We start from the raw sequence: 24,205 nt of genomic DNA on the forward strand, positions 1-24,205 counted from the left end.
TATCCATGAGCTTTTCACTAATTAAAAACCCTGTCATAAAGTATCTTCGGGTCCATATAACAAGTATCAACAGATTAAAGATTGCATCGAGTTGAAAATGTAGTCTCTGTCGTATCCTGGACGCTGTCTAATCACCTGTAGAAGTAGTGTGGGTAAACTGGAAACACACAGACGAGTCAGTCCTGGGACGGCGGCTGGTGCCCGAGCCCCTGCCCCTCCAGACACACCCCCCCCAACCCCATTCAGGGCTTCAGGGGCTTTGAGAATTCAGAGAAACACGGAGGACCAAGCAGATGAAGGAGAGAACTCTGTGGCGGACTTTATTCTGACGTATAGCTAAAAGCTGCTGGTAACAATCCCCAAAACCCAATCCAGCTTTCTAGCTGAGAGAACAGGACAGAGCAGACAGCCTCCTGCCCTCAGAGCGTCTCGAGCAGAGCTGGGCCCCCGGGCCGGCCCCACCAGAGGACCGCCCAGAGCAGCACCTGCAAGGGAGGGTGGCCCCTCAGTGGCGGCCAAGCCCCAGCTGCCGGTGCACCTCCGTGAGAAACGCTGGCAGGGCAGCCTCGAGAACCCTGACGCCCTGGGCCCTGCTCCCTCTGAGACCGTGCACGCAGGGCATGGCCAGCAGCACTGCCGCTGTGGGAGGGACACCTGTGCGCACAGACGCGCGGGAGCCTCAGGCCGAGCTCTGACCAGTCCGGCACCAGCCATGCGCCAAGGTCACGTTCTCTGCTGCTGAGGGCTCTCGCCGGCCGACCTCCGGAGACCCGCTGACCCTCCACTCTCAGGGCGTGGCCTCCGTGCCCCCGCGGGACCAGGCCGGCCAGTACTCACCCCGAAGCTCAGCAGGAGCAAGTCCTGACTGCAGCAGAATCCAGTCTCTGCGTTCCCGCCATGCTGCCCGATCCCAGGAGCGCGGGAGGAAGCGTGCAAACACAGAGTGCGGCTAGCCGTGCAACGTCACACGGGGCACGAGGACACACTCACACCCGCAGCAGCGCCCACTCCTACTGAGGGTCTGGGGAACCTTCTAGAGGGAGGATGAGCCGAGGAGAGCGAGCCTGGCGGCTGCCATCTACAAACCCCTACCACCCGGGGGCGGGCGGTCACACTAGAGCAGCAACGGCACATTCGATGACAGAAACGCCGACATGGGGACAGCTACTCCACGTGAGCAGCTGCCACTGTTTCTCCCTGGTCTCTCATCCCCTCCTTTCCCTAATTAACAACTGCCTGAATCTGCCCAGTGGAACTCAGGGAAGGTCATGGAGGCTGAATGAAGGCCGTTAATCAAAGAAACGGGGACACAGGAAGCCCTGTGCTCAGGAGCCCCAGGGGGCCCAGCTGCGGTTTGCTCATACTGTCATCCTATTCTGGGCCACCCTTCCCTTTTCCATCCCCTGCTACATTTCACTGTCAGGGCACCGACCATGACACCCTTTCTCCGGGTTCAACCACAGCAGGGTCGAAGGGCTGCAGCTTCTCAGCCTCCCCTCTGCTGGCTCCTTCACCACACAGGACAGGGGCTGTGTGCACCCTGCTTGTTTACTACGGCTGGAGACCACAGGTGGTGTGTTTGCTCGTGTGCTCACCCCTTTCGCTTCGGGGCAGGTTTGGGGGGGTACTGGAGGAGCCCACCACAAGGCGCCCTGGAGGTGGGGCATCAAGGCCCGGACAGAAGGATAGGTTCTTCCAAAATTGCTGGGGATGGGGGATGGGGCAATTTCAGGGCCTCCTCCTCCTGACACTTGGGAGTCTGTTCTTGGTTTTACTTTGCGTGTTTGTTGCAGGCTTCCCCTTTCTCTGTGAGCACTTTCTGAGCCCCCTTCCGCTGTCCCTAGACCCTAGGAGAAAGCCTGGCGAAGGCGGAGCCAAACAGATCATTTACTCTCTGTATATCTTTGGTCGAGTTATTAACTCGTCTACACTTCGGTTTCAGAAAAACATCTATTTCTGCTTCATTGACTATGCCAAAGCCTTTGACTGTGTGGATCACAATAAACTGTGGAACATTCTGAAAGAGATGGGAATCCCAGACCACCTGACCTGCCTCTTGAGAAACCTGTATGCAGGTCAGGAAGCAACAGTTAGAACTGGACATGGAACAACAGACTGGTTCCAAATAGGAAAAGGTGTACGTCAAGGTTGTATATTGTCACCTTGCTTATTTAACTTATATGCAGAGTACATCATGAGGAACGCTGGGCTGGAAGAAGCACAAGCTGGAATCAAGATTGCTGGGAGAAATATCAATAACCTCAGATATGCAGATGACACTACCCTTATGGCAGAAAGTGAAGAGGAACTCAAAAGCCTCTTGATGAAGGTGAAGGAGGAGAGTGAAAAGGTTGGTTTGAAACTCAACATTCAGAAAACAAAGATCATGGCATCTGGTCCCATCACTTCATGGGAAATAGATGGAAAAACAGTGGAAACAGTGTCAGACTTTGTTTTTTTGGGCTCCAAAATCACTGCAGATGCTGATTGCAGCCATGAAATTAAAAGACGCTTGCTCCTTGGAAGGAAAGTTATGTCCAACCTTGATAGTATATTAAAAAGCAGAGACATTACTTTGCCAACCAAGGTCCGTCTAGTCAAGGCAATGGTTTTTCCCGTGGTCATGTATGGATGTGAGAGTTGGACTGTGAAGAAGGCTGATCGCCGAAGAATCGATGCTTTTGAACTGTGGTGTTGGAGAAGACTCTTGAGAGTCCCTTATACTGCAAGGAGATCCAACCAGTCCATTCTAGAGGAGATCAATCCTGGATGTTCATTGGAGGGACTGATGCTAAAGCTGAAACTGCAATACTTTGGCCACCTCATGCGACGAGTTGACTCACTGGAAAAGACTCTGATGCTGGGAAAGGTTGGGGGCGGGAGGAGAAGGGGACGACAGAGAATGAGATGGCTGGATGGCATCACCGACTCTGTGGACATGAGTTTGAGTGTACTCCGGGAGTTGGTGATGGACAGGGAGGCCTGGCGTGCTGTGATTCATGGGGTCGCGGAGAGTCGGACACCACTGAGCGACTGAACTGACTGAACTGACACTTCGGTTTCCTTTCTAGGAACAGGCCAGAAACTCCTAGCTCCTGGGACATCCCAGAGGATGAAAGGAGGCAACCAGTTGACAGCCCATCGCCAATCCTGGCACCAGCACATAAAGAAAGCAATGCCTTCTCTCTGTTCTCCCAAATGTCAGGCCCCAGAGTTTCCTCCCTTATGATACTCGGCCCCCGCCCCTACCCCCAGCCCAGGAGAGGTATTCAGCTCAGCTCAGCGTCAGGAGACATGGGGGCAGGTGAGGGAAATTGACGGTGATTTTCCACTAGCTGTTCAGCACTGTGCTGGATATTTTAGGCATTGCTAGATATTTCAGGTGTTATTTCGTTATTAGGCAGAAAGCACACAAAAAACGGTAATGACTCAGGCCTGCCTTGAACTTTCCTGCCTTCTGTGTGGCAGATTTCAGAGACTCAGGCCCTGGATTTCTCGTCCTCTGAGCCTGGCCACTGGGTGAGACCTGGTCCCCACTTCCCCTTTCCTGGCTGGCCCTGCAGGCCAGCACACAGACCCCTTTTTCAAAGTTTCACAGACAGACTGACAAAGGATGTAACACAAGTTTCAGAATCTCACAGGGCTCTGTGACTGCGGTCTGGATTCTGCCCCCTTTTAAGAGCTGGTTCTGAGACCCCCTTGACCTCTTGCCTGTTGCAGCCATGCCTGGGGCTGGGGGTCTGCAGTCTCCTGTTTCTTTTCCAACCTGCCCCCAACTCACCCCTGGCCGCAGAGTGTTCAGGCCACAGAGTGTTCAGGCCACAGAAAGAGGGACCTTAGGACCTCCTGAGGCATTCGCGAGGAAATCCCCTTGGGGAATTTTCTCAAAATGGGATTTGGAAATTCTGCACCTTAGTCACTCTGGACAGAGGCAGCTCTGGGCAGTGACAAGATGGGGGGACAGGGATTTAGATCTGGGCTCTGGCCCCAGTTCAGCTCCAGTCCTCTTTGTGAGATGTTGGCAGACCTCTGCCCTTTGAGGCCCTCCATTTCCTCATCTAGGAAGTGGAGGTTTGACAGTATTGTTCCTGAGGCTGTTCTCGGTTGAAAGATACAAAACTAGAGGATTTGTGGTATTCCGGAGGAGAGTTGGGGGTACGTGTGCTATTGCCCCTAAAATCGATTCACATCACTTCTCCTGCAGCTAAGGCTGAGGGGTTATCTTATTATCTCTCCTTCCTTCCCGTCCAAGGGAAGGGATTCACCAAGGCCCGGGACTCACCTTACTCCCTAGCTCATGAAGTCCTTGTGTGGGCAGTACTGGTCGGTCCTTTCACCTCACTCCCTCCGTCACTCCTTCCCTTTCTCCACCCGCTGCCGCCCCCCCCTCCCCGCCACCTTTCCATTCATTTCTACGTCTGTGACATGTAAAATTCTTCGGGGCTTCCCTGGTGGCTCAGTGGTTAAGAATCCACCTGCCAATGCAGGAAACACGGGTTCGATCCCTGGTCCAGGAAGATCCCACATGCTGTGTGACTACTAAGCCTTTGTGCCACAACTACTGAGCCTGTGCCCTACAGCCCAGGAGCCACAACTACTGAGCCCACGTGCCACAACTATTGAAGCCCACACGCCCTAGGGCCTGTGCTCCACAACAAGGGAAGCCACCGCAATGAGAAGCCTGTGCACTGCACCTTGAGGGCAGCTCCCGCCTGTGCAACTAGAGAAAAAAAGCCCTCACGGCAATGAAAATCCAGCACAGCCAAATAGAAATAAAATAATAAAAAATAGAATTCTTTGTTTATTAATGTAGAAAACAACTTAAGCAGGAGGGTATTGTACTGGGGGAGATGCTGAGTAGTTCACAGAGTGGACAGAGCATTGGAGAACCTGACTTGGAAAAAGGGCAAGTGAGAAACCAGGGCATCTGGGCGGCAGTGCTACTGGACAGTCTCATCAGGGTACCACTGTTGAACCAAATATACCCCAGCCATGTTTCCTATCCACGTCTCAATCTATTAAAGATTCATAGTCCTAGAAGAGGGAGGGTAAACAGCCAAGCTGGTGTCACTTGCTTGCTTCATCGCTGGGAGAGGATAGAACTCTGGGCTTCGCAGTACCCCTGAGACTGTAGAGCCTGGAGGAGAAATAAGTCCATAAAAGGATATCAAGATGATATTTGGAAGGGAGAATGGATACTGTGTAAGGAAGTTAAAAAACAAACACAGAAACATATTAAACCCATACTCCACCCAACCATCTACCCATTCATCTCTCCATCTGTCCATTTATCTATCTATACTTTCGGCCAACCAAGAAACACACTTAAAAAAAAAAGCCAAAACCTTTTATTTTGTATTGGGGTATAGCTGATTAACAATGTTGTAACAGTTTCTGGTGAACGGTGAAGGGACTAGGCATACATATACATGTATCCCTTCTCCCTCAAACTCCCCTCCCATCCAGGCTGCCGCAAAATAGTGAGCAGAGTTCCCTGTGCTAGATCTGTAGGTCCTTGTTGGTTATCTATTTTAAATATAGCAGAAGAAACACACTGAAAAAGCCTTTTTTTTTTTTTGGTCTGTGTGGCATGTAGGATCCTAGTTCCCTGACCAGGGATGGAACCTGTGCCCTCTGCATTGGAAGAGTGGAGTCTTAACCACTGGATCACCAGGGAAGTCCCTGAAGAAACATTTTTTATTCAGCACCGCTGGCTCAGTCGGTAAAGCGTCTGCCTGCAATGAGGGAGACCCAGGTTCGATCCCTGGGTTGGGAAGATCCCCTGGAGAAGGAAATGGCAACCCACTCCAGTACTCTTGCCTGGAAAATTCCACGGACTGAGGAGCCTGGTAGGCTATAGTCCATGGGGTCGCAAAGAGTCGGACACGACTGAGAGACTTCACTTTCCCTTTCATGTTCCAGAGGCCATACCAGGCACCTGATAGAGTGCAAACGTATCCCTCAGAAATATCCCAAGAGTCTTCTTGGATGTACATACAAAGGATGTATTTATGGAGCTGAAACAAAGAAGAGGACCCAGAGAAAGGAATTCATGTCTATCTACGCACTGGAGGGCCTCTAACAACATTTCTAGGGACAGAGTGACTCGCTTTGCATGCGGGCAGACAAGGGATGGTTTTTGTGGACGTGTATTGCAGGAGATTGCTCACCACAAGTGCACAACAGGGTGTGGCCAGGATTTAACCTCTGAATCCTAGGCTCTGCCTCTAGTCTCTTTACCTCTCTAGCAGTAAGGAAGTCCTAGTTCCTTTTTAACAGCTCTCAAACGGGGACTGTGAATATAAGAATCCCTGCCCGGCAGTGTTCTTGCCTGGAGAATCCCAGGGACGGGGGAGCCTAGTGGGCTTCCGTCTATGGGGTCACACAGAGTCGGACACAACTGAAGTGACTTAGCAGCAGCAGCCCGGTATAACTCAGAGAAGTTCTGTGAAGTGGGGTGAGTTAGTGGGTGTGAGGTACTTTCCAAGTACAAAGACAGAGAACTATTTTTGCTGTGCTTATTTCTGTCTCCAGAATGGCTAATGAGAACACTCCTGGCTCACGTGTCCCTCTCACTTCTTTCCAGTCCTCACTGCCCTCCACCTAGCGGTCACCACGGAGAGAGTCTGGTGAGATTTTTGGTTCTTTAGGCTGGTGGATGAATGTCCAGGATAATCACTGCTATTCACCTTGGAACCTTGGATCTGTGAATGGTCAGGGCTCTGTGGGCCCCATCCTGGTTGGAAACAGTCCCTGGGTGAGTGTGTGTGTGTGTGTGTGTGTGTGTGTGTGTGATAGATCCCGGTTTCTTGTAGAGGTGAATACAGTGACTCAGAAAGCCCTGAAATACGTGGGTGGCTCAGCTTTCAGTTCACAGTAGAAAGGAGCTGGTTCTCCAAGTTTTTGCTAAGTCAGCGCAAGAGATCAGAGCTGAGATCAGAGGGTGAAACAGATATTGTCTGGAAATTGCCCCATGCTTACAGGACCCAGGCCATGACCCTGGGTGAAGCTTGTCAATTCCCAGTGCCTGTTTTGTCATCTGTAAAACGGGTGGCTTGCCTGTTGGTGGTGTTGCCTGATCTTTGTCACTTGTCCTAGGATGAATATCTGTCCACGCACAGGCCCCCAGCTCAGCTCTTGCAGCTAACAGTCATTCCTCATATGGAAAGCACTCTCTGCGCTGCCTTTCATTGCTGGTGGTCTAAACACACTGCCACCTCTCTGGAGGGTTGCTTGGCAAAATTCAGTCGAATTTTTAAAGCGCATACTGTATTTAATAAGCACTAGCAATTCTACTTCTAGGAATTGATCTTACATTCATATGCACACGTGCACAAACTAATATTTACAAAATAGTCATGGTCTGTAACAATGAACGCTGCAGACAGCCTCATTGTCCATCAGGAAGGGGCTGACTGGGGCTTCCCCCATGACTCAGTGGTAAAGAATCTGCCTATTGACATGCAGGAGCTGCAGGAGATGTTTGTTCGATTCCTGGGTCAACAAGAACCCCTGGAAGAGCGCATGGCAATCCACTCCGGTATTCTTGCCTGGAGAATTCCATGGACAGAAGAGCCTGGTGGGCTACAGTCCACAGGGTTGCAAAGAGTTGAAAACAACTGAAGGGCCTGAGCATGCAAGGGGCTGATTAATCTGGTGCTTCCATATAATGGAATTTTAGGCCGCTACTAAAAAGAATGATGTAGTTCTTTATGTGCAGTTATGAAATGATCTCTAAGATACAAGCGGTAAGAAACAGAGTAGCTTTTGAAGTGTGCTTCATGTGTGTGACAAAAGAAAACTCATCCATGCTTGTAAATATACAGATTCTCTTCTGGAGGCTCGTGGGAAACTAGTAATAATTACCTTCCCTTCCTATCAGAAAGGGCAATGCAAAGGAGGCCTGGGGGCATGGGTAAGAGGGGCAGTGCTTTTTTTCTTTTAAGCTTTCAGACACTTAAACCATGAGTTTAGGGACTTCCCTGGCAGTCCAGTGGTTAAGACTCCAAGCTCTTAATGCAGGGGGTACGGGGTTCAATCCATGGTAGGGGAACTAAGACCCTACATACTGCATGGCAGAGCCCAAAAGAAAAAGGTGAGTTTATTTAGGACAAAAGTACACTTTGAAACATTGACATGAGTCCTTCTTTTTTAATTTGTTATTATTATTATTATTTTACTTTTTGGCCACGCTGCACAGCATGTGGGCTCTTAACTCCCTGACCAGGGGTTGAACCCAGGTTCCTGGCATTGGAAACACGGAGTATTAACCACTGGAGCACCAGGGAAGCCCCAACATGTATCATTTTAAACAGTTCAGTTCAGTCGCTTAGTCGTGTCCGACTCTTTGCGACCCCATGAACCACAGCACGCCAGGCCTCCCTGTCCATCACCAACTCCCGGAGTTCACTCAAACTCATGTCCATCGAGTCGGTGATGCCATCCAGCCATCTCATTCTCTGTCGTCCCCGTCTCCTCCCACCCCCAATCCCTCCTAGCATCAGACTCTTTTCCAGTGAGTCAACTTGTCGCATGAGGTGGCCATAGTACAGTATAACCATTCAAAATTATTATAGTATATATTTTCAGTTTCTGGTAAAAAAGAAATAACCTTTTTTACATGACTCCTTCACCCAACTTGCTTGATCTTTTTTCTAAAATTTTAATTTTATATTGGAGTGCCACTTTGCTGACAAACGTCTGTATAGTCAAAGCAATGGTTTCTCCAGTAGTTATTTATGGATTTGAGAGTTGTTCCTCTGCTTCATTGACTATGCCAAAGCCTTTGACTGTGTGGATCACAATAAACTGTGGAACATTCTGAAAGAGATGGGAATCCCAGACCACCTGACCTGCCTCTTGAGAAACCTGTATGCAGGTCAGGAAGCAACAGTTAGAACCGGTCATGGAACAACAGACTGGTTCCAAATAGGAAAAGGAGTGCGTCAAGGTTGTATATTGTCACCTTGCTTATTTAACTTATATGCAGAGTACATCATGAGGAACGCTGGGCTGGAAGAAGCACAAGCTGGAATCAAGATTGCTGGGAGAAATATCAATAACCTCAGATATGCAGATGACACTACCCTTATGGCAGAAAGTGAAGAGGAACTCAAAAGCCTCTTGATGAAAGTGAAAGAGGAGAGTGAAAAGGTTGGCTTGAAGCTCAACATTCAGAAAACAAAGATCATGGCATCTGGTCCCATCACTTCATGGGAAATAGATGGAAAAACAGTGGAAACAGTGTCAGACTTTGTTTTTTTGGGCTCCAAAATCACTGCAGATGCTGATTGCAGCCATGAAATTAAAAGACGCTTGCTCTTTGGAAGGAAAGTTATGACCAACCTTGATAGTATATTAAAAAGCAGAGACATTACTTTGCCGACCAAGGTCCGTCTAGTCAAGGCAATGGTTTTTCCCGTGGTCATGTATGGATGTGAGAGTTGGACTGTGAAGAAAGCTGATCGCCGAAGAATCGATGCTTTTGAACTGTGGTGTTGGAGAAGACTCTTGAGAGTCCCTTATACTGCAAGGAGATCCAACCAGTCCATTCTAAAGGAGATCAATCCTGGATGTTCATTGGAGGGACTGATGCTAAAGCTGAAACTCCAATACTTTGGCCACCTCATGAGACGAGTTGACTCACTGGAAAAGACTCTGATGCTGGGAAAGGTTGGGGGCGGGAGGAGAAGGGGACGACGGAGAATGAGATGGCTGGATGGCATCACCGACTCTGTGGACATGAGTTTGAGTGTACTCCGGGAGTTGGTGATGGACAGGGAGGCCTGGCGTGCTGTGATTCATGGGGTCGCGGAGAGTCGGACACGACTGAGCGACTGAACTGAACTGAACTGAACTGAACCATAAAGAAGGCTGAATGCCTAAGAATTGATACTTTTGAACTGTGGTGTTGGAGAAGACTCTTGAGAGTCCCTTGGATTGCAGGGAAATCAAACTAGTCAATCCAAACGAAAAGCAGCCCTGAATATTCACTGGAAGGGCTGATGCTGACGCTGAAGCTCCAATCCTTTGGCCACCTGATGCGAAGAACTGACTCATTGGAAAAGACCCTGATGCTGGGAAAGATTGAAGGCAGGAGGAGAAGGGGACGACAGAGGATGAGACGGTTGGATGGCATCAGTGGACATGAGTTTGAGCAAGCTCCAGGACAGAGTGAAGGACAGGGAAGCCTACTGTGCTGCAGTCGAAAAGAGAAGGACATGACTTAGCGACTGAACGACAACAGTTGATTAACAATGTTGTGTTTCATGTGTTCAAGAAAGTGATTCAGTTAAACATATACATGTATCTGTTCTTTTTCAAAATCTTTTCCCATTTAGGTTATTACAGAATATAGAGCGGAGTTCCCTGTCCTTGTTGATTATCTATTTTAAACGTAATAGTGTGTGTATGTCAATCCTGAACTCCCAACTTATTCCTCCCCACCAGAGGGATGCTATTTTTGTATCTTCAGAATTTAGTATCATGTGGATTTTCTGTCAGTTTATAAACAGTCATCTGGCAGGAAGTGCCCAGGAGTCCCTTGGCATTTCAGGCTCGGTCTTAGAGTCTCTTTGATCTCTAAGTCCAGTGAGGGACCCAGGTCTCACGGGGGTGGGAAAACTCACCCAGAGGCTCATCCTTGCTGCAGTCTTTCACCCAATCCCTCGTCCCACCAGCTGCATTGGCTTTTGGAATCGTGCTTTGGCCCCAAAAACACAGCCTTCTGTGCCTTCCCCTAGAAGAAGAATGACGTCTGAACCCTGGGAAAGGAGGGACGGATTACTATCCCCTCCAATAGAGGGTGTTGTGTAGTGGAAACTGCACCGGCTTTGCAGCTGCACAAGCTTAGTTTCCAATTCCAGCTTCTGCTGCAGAAGCTGTGAAAGTTCAAGAAACTGCCGTGATCTTGCTAGACGGTCTGCTCATCTGTAAAACGGGCTGACTGCTACTGAGTCCTGGGGCTGGAAAGATGAGAGGAGGTCATTGTATACAGTGCCTGGCACACAGCAGCTGCTCCGCGAATAGCTGCAGCTGCGCCCATGGTCACTGAAGTTGGGGTGGCCTCTTCTCACGAGGGAGGGAAGAACGGTGGTGGGTGGAATTGAGGGCCCCCTGAGCTTGGCCCCTTGCTGGGTAGAGGTGAAAGGGCATGGTGCCTGCCTGCCAGGAATGCTCGGTGATTAAGTAGTCTGAGAGAGCCTCAAGTCTGCAGCCGCCTCTCTGTAGCTCTGACGTCTGGAGATGGTGTGGTCGGCCCCAAGGTGACTGTTTGCAGGACGGGACTTGCCCTGGTATTCATGGTGGTGACTCTGGTCAAGGAAGAGCCTGACTCAGGAAGAAGCAGGAGTGCTGGAAGCTGCTCTGGGAGGCTGGCATGACCCCGGCATCAGGGGTTCTTATTTCCTGGCTCCACACGTGTCTCTGCAGCACACTGGCCTTTCCTGCCACTTGGAAATTGTTTTAAAAATGGGCTTTTCCTCCCAGCTACAGAAACACCCGCGCCTTCAAGGCGGGGGCAGTGGTGGAGGGCACAGAGTTTCGAGTAAGGCCCGCCTGGCTTGGAGTCCTTGCCTGGATGTTGATTCACTCATTGGCTGTGTTCTTTAACTTTTCAGAGCCTCAGTTTCCTTGTCTGTGAAATGGGGATAATAATGCTGCCTACTTTTCACTGTGAGGATTCACAGAGATGTGTGAGGCAGTACAAAAATGTCTCAGGAGAGCTGGTTAAAGCTGAGCTGATTGGTCTAAAATGAGGGCAAAAATCTTCTTAGGGAGGGAATTACTGTTGGGTTTGGGGAAAAGGTGCATAATGGGCATGTCTGATTAAAAAGGGGAGACTCCCTGCCTTACCCCACCCTTCCTCTGTTGTCTAGAGAGGGCTAATTTTTCTGCAAAAGAAAGAAACAGGTTTGAGAGTTTTCATGGTCAGTGTGAGAGCTGGTGTGGAGTCGTGAGGGAGAAGAAGGGAGATGCCCAAGGGTCCCAGGGCTCCCCCATCCCTGGCATTCTCCAGGCAAGAACACTGGAGTGGGTTGCCATTTCCTTCTCCAACGCATGAAAGTGGAAAGGGAAAGTAAAGTCGCTCAGTCCTGTCTGACTCTTCGCAACACCATGTACTGCAGCCTACAGGGCTCCTCCGGCCATGGGATTTTCCAGGTGAGAGTACTGGAGTGGGTTGCCACTGCCTTCTCTGATTTAACTGCTACCCAGAAGCTGGGCTCAAAATGCGAGCTCGCAGCCGAGCGAGCGCAGCGCGCCTGCGCCGTACGTGCGCGCGCATGCTCCCCGCCCCCGCCCGCCCCCGCGCCCTGGCAGTTGGAAAAGCTCGCCGGCGCTCGTCGCTGATGCCGCTTACCTGAGGGACCCGCGGCCGCCCCCGGCCGGCGTCGCAGCCTCCCGGGAACCCGGCCCCGAGGTGTGAGGTGAGCCCCGGGTCGTGCAGGCCCCTTCCCGTCCGGCGCAGCGGGAAAAGGAGTCGGGAGTGGGGACTGAGGAGGTGCCGCCGCGGCTGCCCGCTCCTCGGTCTGACCCTGTGCCGAGGAGGCACCAGCGGCCGCGGCCCCTCCTCCTCAGGGAGCGTTATTCGCGTCGCCGCCGAAACAACAGCCGCGGGCGCCGCGCTGTGGAGGGGTGTGTCGGGGCTTTCTCGGGGCGGGCGGCGGGCCGGCGGGGCGCGGAGGAGCCCGAGTTTGGGGCTGGGCGCCGGGGCGGGCCGATGCCCGCGGACGGGGTTGACCCTCTGGGTCCCGAGCCCGCGCCGATCAGCCTGTTGGAGGGCGGCCCGCGCTCCCTCCGCGCCGCGCTCCCTGCGCCAGCCCTGGGGCTCGGTCGGCGCCGCGGGGGCGTGTGGCGCTCCCGGGCCGCTGGGGGCTGTGGGGGGAGGCCGCGGCCGCTGGCGGGAGGGCAGTGCGCCGAGGGCTGGGCGCGGGGGCGCGGGGGGCGTCGGGGCTTCCCGGGGCCGGGCGGCGTCGCAGCATCTGGACTGCCTCCTGTTTCTAGTCCTGAATGTTGTCCCCTCTCTTCCCTCCCGTCAGTTTTGCAAAGTCTGCATATTCCTCCTCGAGCTTTCCCCCTCTGCCCCCTTGGACGCTCCGTGTGTTTGCCCTGGGGTAGGGCGGTGAGATTCATCCGTAGCCTCTGAGACTTAGCAGCAGCAGCAGCAAACATGTCAAGGCATTGTAGCATCTTCCTAGAGGCCTTTATCAGAGTTAGGTGCCTTCCTCAATAAGAGAAAAAGGGGTGTGTTTTCTTTCGTTCTTAAAAGAACAAAAGCATGTGCCACTAATTTAGGCAGAGGAGCCAACTTGAAGTTGCAGCATATCTAGGAAGGAGGACAAAAGGTCTGGGTTTTGGCCCAGAATAAATGAAATTTTGAATTTTGGTTCCCTTCTGAATGTAGGCAGACAGAACAGCAGAGCAGCTCAGCAGCTATAGAAATAAATGACTGCTCTATAAGGTTGGTCAAGCAAGATATTATTTTATAGAAGTAGTTTGGAGAGACCTGTAATGTTTACTTACGGGAATTGGGTTACTTGGCAAAGCTAATATCGCAGGAGCAAGGAAACAGAGACTTGACAAGGGGGATGTTACCTCCCTCTTGAGCCTTCTTTTAGCCTTTAGTGATGTGCTGACAGTCAAAGGGATAGAGGAATCCATAGTTCTGTTATTAAGAACCATTTACTCCTCAAGATAATGCTTTCCATCCGTACTTTTTTTTTTCCCCCATCTGTACTTTTAGGCAAATCAATGCCATCTTTTTCCTCCAGAAGAAGAAGGAAAATAACAAAAAAGTGTTTGTTTGAAGTACCAAACCACAACATAGAGGTAATAAGATAGGAAAGTGATGTAAAAGCTTAAGTGGCCTGGCTTCCAAAGAGAGAGCTGAAAATAAAAGATAATCGAGATGCAATTCTTCTTACAGTGTTGTTTTTTCTATAGGGGGTTCTTCCTCTACCCCCCTCCCCCCAAATGCTTTGAAACTGTCAGGAAAGTAAGGTAATTAGTAAAGCCTAGTGTCCTACCTTCTCTTTCCTCCTCCTCCGTTATTTATTTTTTTCTCATCCGCTGATATTCCCTGCCTCTCCGTCTCTCCCGAATCTACCAGTGCCCTATTAATAGAAGAAGAAAGGACTGTAGGTTCTTTCATCCCGTTTTCATCTTAGGTACTGTATTCCTCTGAACTTTGTTTTGTGCTTTGAACATTGAGGTGGATTTTTGTAGAGAGATCCCCAGCCATGATTGAGATATTTGAAGTAGGGAGCCTTGCGGGGAAGATAAACAGTAAAGTGCACGTTCTTTCTTTGTATAGCACAGTGCTGTGAGAGCGTCATCATTGGACAGAGAGAGGGGCTTTTAAATTCCCTGTAAGTCCTCTGTTGCCCACTTCACAGGCAGAGAATCTCTCTCTCCAACTTAAGTTTCGTATGTGTTGGTAAAACTATGAGATTTCATACTGAAAACTTACTCTGAGCTTGTTAGTTTGTTGATGCTAGACTGCTGTTGACTTTATTTTCTTCAGGAGACTTGTGATAGGAAACAGTTCTTACTGCATCTTTACCTTCTTTCACAGGGAAGAGCAGTGTTGGCCTCAAGTGTTTTTTAACCCCTAAATCTCTAGAGTTAGAGACGTTTAAAGCTGCAGTTGGCCACAAAAAGAGCAGTAGTGCAAATGAAAAGCAAGATTTTGAAATATGTACCAGAGGAATTGTTCAGTATAGATTTGTGAGAAGGGTCACAGCGTCTTGAGGAAACAAGGGAAGGTTTTTAATAGTGGCATTTCTGGAAGGTTAGGAATGAATGTTTGAAGAGTAACAACTCCTCCTTGACTAGAAAACAGTTTTAACTGACTGTTGCATCGTAAATGGTGAATCTATCTTTGAGTTACAGTCTTTGAGTTATGCTGAGAACTAGCAACAGTTTCGGTGGATCCAAGGAATGCACTGTGAATGAAGTTTAAGAAAAAACAACTAGGCTAGTAGGCCTAAAAAAATCTTGGTCCCCAAAGTTTATCTCATTAAACTAATTTTATAGTCAAAACATGCAACCATGCTAAAGGGGGGGAAAAATCAGGAGCTTGATATTAGAGCATTTTCTGAACACATTTTAATGAAAAAGGGAAACCAGGCTGGAATTTCAACCTGATTTTTTTTTTTAAAGTCCAGATTCTGGCCATCTTTCCAGTTTTGCTTTTAGTTTTAAAAGAGCTTCTGCTTTCTCTAGTCTTAAAAGTAATGTATAATTTGTAAGATGGACTGGATTTTGATGCCTACTGTTCATTTTAATCTTGAACTTGAATGTTTTCCCTGTATTTTTTTAAGCCCCATCACTCAGCACACTGGAAGATTAGATTATCTTTTGTAATCAGTAGATGACTAGATGGACTTTAAAAATTAGATAAAGTAGCAAAGTGATACCTTGAGATTAGTAAGAATCTAGGCCCTCAGAATTAAATATGGAGCTATATAAACTTTAGCAACCAGAAAACAGTATCCTGAGAGTGAATTTATTTAAAAAAAAAAAAAAAAAGATATGGAAAACAAAAGGCCAAAACCCACATGAGTTTTAGGAAAAGGAATCTAGCACTTTGAGCAGTGATATGCTCTCAGTGTGTACTTTGCTGTTTATGTTCCTTGAGAGAAGAAGCTTCAGAGGTAGTGATTGCTAATCCTTATAATGCAGTCTTGGAAAACTCTGAAAGAAGACAAAAGAATATCCTCCTGTTCCCATTGTAGCCAGTGTGTTTGAGGCAACCTTTAATTTCTGAATTGGAAACGCAAAATATTACGTACATTTGTAGTGTGTCAAGATAAGTAAATCTAAGCTGAGAAAGATGAAAGGAATCACTTTCTGTACAGGAAGTGTGAATTGGAATAGAATTGCTAACATCTTTTGTTGCAGGGCCTTGCTGACAAGCCCCCAGGGCCCACTTTTGTCATTGTCTCTTCTGGGATTCAGCCTGCTTTCTTTCCTCTTCACAGTTGCCATCTCCTGCTTTTCCCACCTGAGTTCTTTGGGTCTGGCTTTGTAGCCAGCCTCTGAAGACAGTTCCAAGACTGCATCCCCTTTATTGCTGTTCTTCAGGACAAATACTCACCTTATTTTATGGGCTTTTACTTTTTATCTTCAAAAGAGAACTGGTAAATTGGGGAATATCAGATTCCTGATGTTACACATTGATAAAAATTAAAGTGTAGGGTTCAGTGTATCTAGTCCTTTTTGTTTTCTGATGAAATAATCATCAGGTCACTTAATCTGAAATTAGTTTTCCCAGATATCTTGTATTGCTCTGTAAAGAAGTGAATGTCTCTTTTCTCAGGGTTAGGGCATGGAAAACTGTTTACAGACCCCTCATTTTCTACTGGTCCTTGGCGCCTGAGACTGTTCCCTCCAGTTAATCCAGCAATTCCCTTATTCAGCTGAGATTCTGCAGATTTCTGTAGTCAAAGATATAATATCAAAAAGAATACAAAAAGTCTTTTAACCTTTATGTAATCAGTTGCTGTATTTTGTCAGTATTTCTTGGTTTGCTCAATCTTCTGTGTCCTGCTGTCTGAAACTTACAGCTTCTTCAAGGATGGTTCTCTTAGGAAAAAGGATTGTTGCTATCCATACTCACGTGATCCTGATTAGAAGCATTTATTTCACTATATTATTGAAAAACAATTTAGAATATATATCAACTTTTTTTTTTAAATTGTGCATAATATTTGGTTCAGCTGAGAGGTGATCTGATTTTTTTTCAGTAGTGAAAATCAATTTTTGACTCAGTCTGAGTTTATCATCTTTTTTTTTTTTGCTTTTCTTGCTGCCTGTAGTAGGGCATTTTTGTGTCCCTTGGCTTGTTACTTAATCAACAGTCAGTAAACATTGATTCAAGTAGTAGTATTGTCAGCACACATTTACAGATTTAGCAGACTTAATTTTCCCGTACACAAATAACATGTGACAGATTTAAAAATAACATTTCAGCATTTATAATACTTTACTCCTTTTTTGTTTTGTTTCTGTTTTTTGACCACGCTGTGCAGCTTGTGGCACCTTAATTCTCTGACAAGGGATCAAACTCGAGCCCCCTGAAGTAGAAGTGTGGAGTCCTGGGAAGTCCCTATAATATTGTATTTTTAAACAATTCAGGTAGTTTTATTCTGTTTCATGTATGTATATTTTTGACAAAAGTGGGAGACTCTATGCTGTTTTGTAAACCATTTAAAATTTTATTTTTCACTTACTGTATTGTTACTGTCTTTTCAAGTCAGCATATACAGATCCTGCTCATCATTTTTAGTGAGTGTGTTATGTGTTGGTTGTGCTGTAGTTTAACCAATTCCTTATTGGTAGACTTTCAGATTGTCTCTGGGTTTTTATTTTATAAACAGTGTTGTACTAACATTTCAGTTATACATCATGTGTACTTGTGTTTACTTGCTTAGAATAAATTGTAGAATAGGTCTGCTGAATCAAAGTATATACATTTTAAGAGCTTTTGATGTCCATAGCTATTTTTTTGAAATACCAACTAGTTTACTTTTCCTCCAGTAGTACTTGAAAATGGAGAATTTCCTGGCGGTCTAGTGGTTAGACACTTCACTGCCTTGGTCTGGGTTCAGTCCTTGTTTGGGGAACTAAGACTCTGCAAGCTGTGAAGGAGTGAAGGACAGCCAAAAAAAAAAAAAAAAAAGAAAAATGTATCTCCAAGTGTGGGAATGTTGAAGATATTCTTTTTTCTGCACCCTCTCCTATGCTGTGTTCTGTTATTCTTTTTGCTCATCTGATTGGCAAAAATGTTATATATCATGTTTGTATGTTTTTATTAGTAAAGTTGAATATCTTTTCATGTGTTTGTTGGCCATTTGTATTTCTTTTGTAAATGTATGTCCTTTTTCCATTTTTCTGTTAAAGTAGTATTCTTTATCTGCTTTTTAAAAAAATTCATTTTATATATTACTTTTGCTCAGCACATAATTCGGAGGAGGCAATGGCAAGCCACTCCAGTACCCTTGCCTAGAAAATCCCATGGATGGAGGAGCCTGGTAGGCTGCAGTCCGTGGGGTCGCTAAGGGTCGGACACGACTGAGCGACTTCACTTTCACACATTGGAGAAGGAAATGGCAACCCACTCCAGGGTTCTTGCCTGGAGAATCCCAGGGATGGGGGAGCCTGGTGGGCTTCCGTCTATGGGGTCACACAGAGTTGGACACGACTGAAGTGACAGCAGCAGCAGCAGTGTTCCCTTTAGCTTTTATTTTTTAAGTTGCAAGCAGATGAACATGCTGCATAAGCAGCAAACTACAAACATGGAACTTATATGGATGTTTTGATACTGCAGCGAAATAAAGCTTTCAGGGCTTGACATATTTAATGATATGCATAATTGTTACCGTGCTGCATGATAAGCTTCCATATACATGACTGTGTTTAATATCACTTTTCCATAGCCAGACATCACATTTCTGGGCCCAGCTTGAAGGAGGAAACAATACAATGGCAGGCCAAGAAGCTTTAACAAATATTTCTTACTTAGAGATTTCAGTATTAGATTAGACGTGTGGGGCAGAGGTCGCTTGTAACTTTGGTGTTCCTAATTCCTAAGGTTGTAGACTTTGCTTTTCCCTTCTTCTACTCAAGACCATGTGCTTGAGGGAAAAATTGGGAAGATTCAGCCATGGCTTTACTTTCTCCAAATAGTTTTTTCTGCCCAGTAATTAAAGCTTGGGATGCAGAGGTCCCTGTCATTGGTAGTGCACAAAGGACAGTTTCTTTCTCTGCTTTAGCCAAGCCAGTTCAAGTTTTCAAGGTCTAAGCTGTCACGGGCCCTAATATCTATTTGAATTGTCCTGTTAACCTGGGTCTCTGAGAATTTCTGAACCTGACTTTCTCATGTTTTCCCAACTGAGGTTGTGTACTTCAAACAGAAATATTTGCCATCTGTGAAACGAAAATAAAGTAAAAGCAGGCTTAACATCATTACAAAACCAAATGGAAGTATGATAGTTTTAGAATATGCTTTTTTCCTACCAGTCCTGTCTTCCATTCTACCTACCCTTCCAGCCCCCAGAGAGATGCATATTTTTGTCCCTAGAAAAAAAGTGAAAGTTGCATCCAACTTTCTGCGACCCCTTGGACTGTAGCCTGCCGGGCTCCTCTGTCCATGGAGTTCTCCAGGCAAGAATACTGGTGTGGGTTGCCATTTCCTCCTCCAGGAAATCTTCCCAACCCAGGGATCAAACGCATGTCTCCAGCATTGCAGGCGGATCCTTTACCGTCTGAGCCACCAGGGAAGCCCCCAGCAAAGGCAGTGTCAAATCGGACTCTGAAACTTGGTAGAAACTCTTAACTGGAAATCATTCGTATCCCACACTGTAACTTTCTAGGGTTGACTCTTCTCTGCAGCCTGACTGTGTGTAATGAAGCATTTGTTGGTCAAACGTTTTCTATGTACTGAATTTTTGTACTATCTAAAAGGATGAAGCGTTGTTGGGAAAATGTCCTGATAATACTCTTAGAATCTTCTGTTTGCCAGTTCAGTATTGGTTGATAGAAGTAAGTCTTTGTATCCGCAGTAATTCAGTAATGAAACTACCTAAAGTTTGATGTTGCTTTACCTTTTATAGAGTACATTATTTTATAATTCACTTATGTACCATCTTTGATAGGGAGGTGCAATGTTTAGAAAGGAAAATTCTGAGCTCAGAGAAGTTAAGTGATTCACATAGTTGGGAAGAGGCTTGAATCCATATCTATTGATTTCTTTATATTTTACACCTTTCACAGATACCATCTGCTGAATTTATTTATTTATTTTTAAATGTTAAGATTTTATTTACAAAACTTCTTTGTTGTACAGAAAGTAAAAATGCTGTTACGATCTTGGTGTGACTGGTAGCCACGGACAGTTGACTCACCAATCACAGCTATCCACACTACAGCAAGTCTTACACAAAAACCTAACAACGCTTACAATTTTGTTGGGGTGAAGTCCCCAAGCTTGGTGGTGGATTTCCAAGAGGGACTAAATGGAGGAAGGTGGAATGTCACAGGAACTATTCTTTGGCTCTTTGGGTGGGTGGGTGTCCTGGGGTTTGTATCACAGCTACCTTTTTTTTTTTTTCTTAAAAAAAAAAACAAAAAACAGCAGCTACCAGATCCATGTCAGCAGTCCAGCCAATACTGAACAGTTCTTTTTTTGCAGGTTATTGGGGTCTTATTAATCATCTTCTCCTTTGTCATCTGTTTCTCTCTTCCTCTTTTCACCTTTCCCGCTTTCTTCCTCTTCTTCATCCTCATCTTCATCAACTGCTCCATGATGTCCAAATTCTTCTTCCTCCCCACTGACTTCATCTTCCTCCTCCTCCCTTCTACATCTTCATCGTCATCCTCTTCATCATCAAACTCTTCTTCCTCACCATCTTCATCTTCCTCCTTATCCTCATCTTCTCCTTCTTCATCATCCTCTTCTTCATCCACACCATCCACCTCGGCATCTGAATCTGGGGCTTCACGATCCTCTCGGTCATAGCCATCCAGATAGGTCAGCTGGGGCAGGAGCTTGAAGACACTCTCTCGGTAGTCGTTCAGGTTAGTAACCTCACAGTTAAACAGATCCAGGCTCTTCAGACATTCCAACTTTTTCAAAGGTTCCAGGGTGCTGATATCTTTCAGTTTATTTCCACTTAAGTTGAGATGTGTAAGATTTGGAAGTTTTTCTGCTAACATATCCAGACCTCCACAGATTCTGTTGTCACCGAGCTCAAGCTTTTTCAATTTAGGTAGTTTGGGAAGATTTGAAACTGAAATCAAGCCTACATTTATTAAACTGGGGAACTCGTAAGTTCACAAATTCAGCTGTTACGCCCTCAATTTTCCCATCATTTGATTTGCAATTGTCCAGGACAAGTTCTCGAACAGCTGCCGGGGTCCGGTTCCTCAGCTCCAGGTGGATCCTCCTCTTCATGCCCATGTTTCTCTCTCTTCCCCCCTCTTCAAACTTAACTTTCCGTGGAGAGGGGAGAGGCGTCCCAGCCTGCGCAGCGAGGGCCATCGGAAGGGGTCTGCTCGAGGCAGAGGCCGACGGCACGGTCCTGGGTGGCGGGCGGCGTGCAGGCAGGCGAGCGGAGGCCCTGGAGCCAAGTTACTCGCGGGAGCAGAGAGAAACCCTGGAGGGAAAAGCTGAATCATTTAATGATTAAAACATTTATAATAAAATGTAAATAACTTGTTATTAAGTGTGGCAGATATTTAAATAAAATTTAGGACAACAGCATGCAAGTTTTTCCCAATGGATCAATTATGTCTTGTGACAAATGAAAAACTACCATTATAGATGGGAAGTTAAACTGTATGGTATATAAACAACTGAGGGAGGAAACAGTGCCTTTAAATGCTATTTATGGATTCTCTGGTATATCTAGAGCAAGAATGCTAAGGTAGAAAAGCTATAGGATTTGTTTATGAAATACCCATGTGTTTTATCTGTAAGGCAGTATTGTGTCTCTCGGTCAAAGTCTGTGATTGTTGTTGTTGTTTGCCACACGCCCGGCATTTGGAATTTTAGTTCTCCACCAGGGAGTGCACTGGTGCCCCAGGAGTGGATGTGTGCAGCTTTAATCACTGGACCACCGGAAGGTCCCAAAGGCAGTATTTTAAAATTTCTCTTCCTAGAACTGATTGTTAGTGTGTAGAAACGCAACTGATTTTTGTATACTGATTGTGTATCCTGCAACTGTACTGAGCTAATCAAAGTTTTAATATCAAGCCTGTAATATTTCAAGAGGAAATTGCTAATTTCTCCCATTTTTAAAAAACAATTATTTTTCAGATAGTTCAGCCAAAGGCAGAAAGAGTTCTTCTCCTAAGATGGAGTCTGTTGTTTGGGAATGTGGTTGATCCACTTGACACGTTGGCCAGATGGTGCCCAATGTAATAAAATGAAAACAAGAGGCAAGATGATGTCATTTTCCCATATTGTGAAACCAAAAACAAATGCCTCTCATGAGACCAAGCTAACAAACCTCTGATGGTGCAAAGAATAACTCTGTTTGAAGAACTTAACAGCAAGATAGAAGAAGTACTTTCAAGCTGAGGTGTACAAAGATCTAAAATACATATTGAGTAGGCCTGATCATCTGAATCTCATTCAGTCGAGAAAGCATGGCTGTGAGTTGGATCGTCTTCTGTCCGTGGCCCTTGACTATGTTTGTGGGCTGTATAGATGGGCACAGTTTGTTTTCTTTGAGCCTATTACCTTGAGGATGTGCCAAGATTTGCCTTGTAACACTGCCCTCATTCCCAATCTTCTGAATCATTATGACCAACAGACGGCAGCTTTAGCAGTGGAGGTAAGACTTCATCTATTATTTGGCATGTCGTAGAAAATTGTTCTTGTATTGCCCTTTTAATCAGTCTAATGAATGTATTTGATAAACAACAGGAAAAACTAATATGTTATTTTGAACTGCATCTTGTACATTAAAAAGTTATGTATTTAGGTTCAGACTCTGATCGATTGAAGATTTCAGGTTTGGGGAATGTTACTCATCTTAGTTTTCAGATATTATTGTTTTATGAAGAAATTTGGAAGTTTGGAACTGGGGAAGTAATAGCCTTTCAGAAGTTTAAATTGTCCAAGTTATGGTTACATCTTTTCTGCTATTTGATAATAAGACTTTAAAGAGCAGACTATAATAATAATAATATTCATGATTCACTTAGTAAATATTGAAGGTAACATGATTTTGAAAATGGGTTCTTTGGTTCAGCCTTCAGGCTGGTGGGTTTACAGTATTTACATTGTCTTAAATAATTAAGATGGTATCCTGGTCTTACTATCTTCACATCGATTTAAGAACAGCAACTCCCAAGCAGTGATAAAGGTTTTGTTGTGTGAATTATCTGTTCTTGACCTCAGGGCTTCATGAAAATCTGTTGCCTTACTTGAATTTTTCTAATGGTAATTCTTTAGGCACTTTTTAATTCTTTTACTTTAGAAGCTATGACCAGTTAATGGATATAGTTAATAATAGGTTTAAATAATTTCGTATGTGTTTCAATAATGGTTTTAGAATTGTGGACAAAGATATGTTGACCAGATAGGAATTAGGGGGCAGTAAACTGTGACAGTAAGAGGTAAAAGCTTTGGAGTTGTATAAACTGCAGCAGCAGCTACCACTTTCTATCTGTATTACTTTGGGCAAGTTACTTGAGTTTTCTTACCATTGTCACTTTGCTTGTAAACTAGAGTTAACACTTTGGAAGATACAAAATGAAGTGTTTCTAAAGTACTTGGCACAGTACTTTTGGAGTAAGTTCTCTGAAAGTGATAGCTTTTACCATTTTCCCATATTCTAATATTAATGTAGCTACATAGTACATAGAATTTAAAGTACTTGAAAATATTTTAGAGGTTGAATGAAATATTTCTGCTCTTCCACTGACTACACACAGTCTAACTGGTAAGGAGAGATTTGGTATAGACTGTGAGATTGAGTATATGAAAATGGGTATTGGTTTCATATAGGAATTTGGTTCGGGCATGGTAGTCCCTGCCGGGTATTAAAACTACCCAGTTCTCTCACCAAGAAAATGAAGGAGGAATATCTTTGGTTCTGGTGTCATTTTAAGTCAGTGTAACTCCTTTGGACAGCAAATAGGGTTGTAAGAAATAAGTCATAAAGATTTATGTACTGATTTGGGTTTAACTTTTGCCTCTTTCACGTAGTAGCTTTCAGACTTTGAAATTAAGTCACCTAACATCTCTGTGATCTGGAGAAGGAAATGGCAACCCACTTCCAGTACTCTTGCCTGGAAAATCCCATGGACGGAGGAGCCCGGTAGGCTACAGTCTATGGGGTCGCAAAGAGTGGGACATGACTGAGTCACTTGACTTCACTTCAGCATCTTTGTGAAAATCATTTGTGAAAAGGTACTGATAACAAAAATACTTTGAACGGCTATTAGGATTAAATGAGAGATTTAAGTAGCTAGCACAGTGCATGACGCAGACTAGATGACCCACCAGTGTTACTTCTATTCCAAATGTCATTTCTAAGTGACACTAGAGCGAAAGTGCGAGAAGGACGATGTATTCGTTTCAGATGAGTTTGCATCTCTCATTGTGGGCTCTGGGGGCTTTCATGATGGTGGCATGGTGGGCTGTCTGTCCTCTCTTCAAACATGCCCATATAGGCTAGACATTTTGCTGGCAGTG

The 24,205-nt window shown here is 45.8% G+C and overlaps 1 protein-coding gene, 1 long non-coding RNA gene and 1 pseudogene across 37 annotated transcripts in view; 1 reads left to right on the plus strand and 2 right to left on the minus strand.

Annotated features, from left to right (window-relative positions):
- Positions 1 to 4,767: 4,767 nt before the first annotated feature.
- Positions 4,768 to 12,498, minus strand: LOC148778636 (uncharacterized). Its single transcript, XR_016036074.1, has 3 exons — positions 12,359 to 12,498; positions 10,629 to 10,738; positions 4,768 to 5,137 (listed from the first exon to the last, which is right to left on the minus strand). It is a non-coding gene; the product is annotated as an uncharacterized LOC148778636 (long non-coding RNA).
- The window catches only part of LOC129540268 (liprin-alpha-1-like), a 152,204-nt gene continuing 140,294 nt past the window's right edge, over positions 12,296 to 24,205 (plus strand). For 25 of the 35 annotated variants that reach the window (XM_088831295.1, XM_088831292.1, XM_088831192.1 and 22 more), the window contains exons 1-3: positions 12,303 to 12,425; positions 21,818 to 22,337; positions 23,717 to 23,920. The gene's annotated coding sequence lies outside the window, so the exon portion shown is untranslated. Of the gene's footprint in view, positions 12,426 to 21,817; positions 22,338 to 23,716; positions 23,921 to 24,205 lie in introns of all 35 variants that reach the window. The other 10 variants (XM_088831188.1, XM_088831196.1, XM_088831251.1 and 7 more) reach the window with 6 other exon arrangements.
- On the minus strand, positions 20,207 to 24,116 carry LOC148778637 (acidic leucine-rich nuclear phosphoprotein 32 family member B pseudogene; annotated as a pseudogene). The gene is made up of 2 exons (XR_016036073.1): positions 24,014 to 24,116; positions 20,207 to 21,155 (listed from the first exon to the last, which is right to left on the minus strand). The product of XR_016036073.1 is annotated as an acidic leucine-rich nuclear phosphoprotein 32 family member B pseudogene (transcript).

Source organism: Moschus berezovskii, chromosome 2, assembly GCF_049115385.1.
Source record: "Moschus berezovskii isolate FMDL1 chromosome 2, NW_MosBer_1.0, whole genome shotgun sequence".
Classification (NCBI taxonomy): Eukaryota; Metazoa; Chordata; class Mammalia; order Artiodactyla; family Moschidae; genus Moschus; species Moschus berezovskii.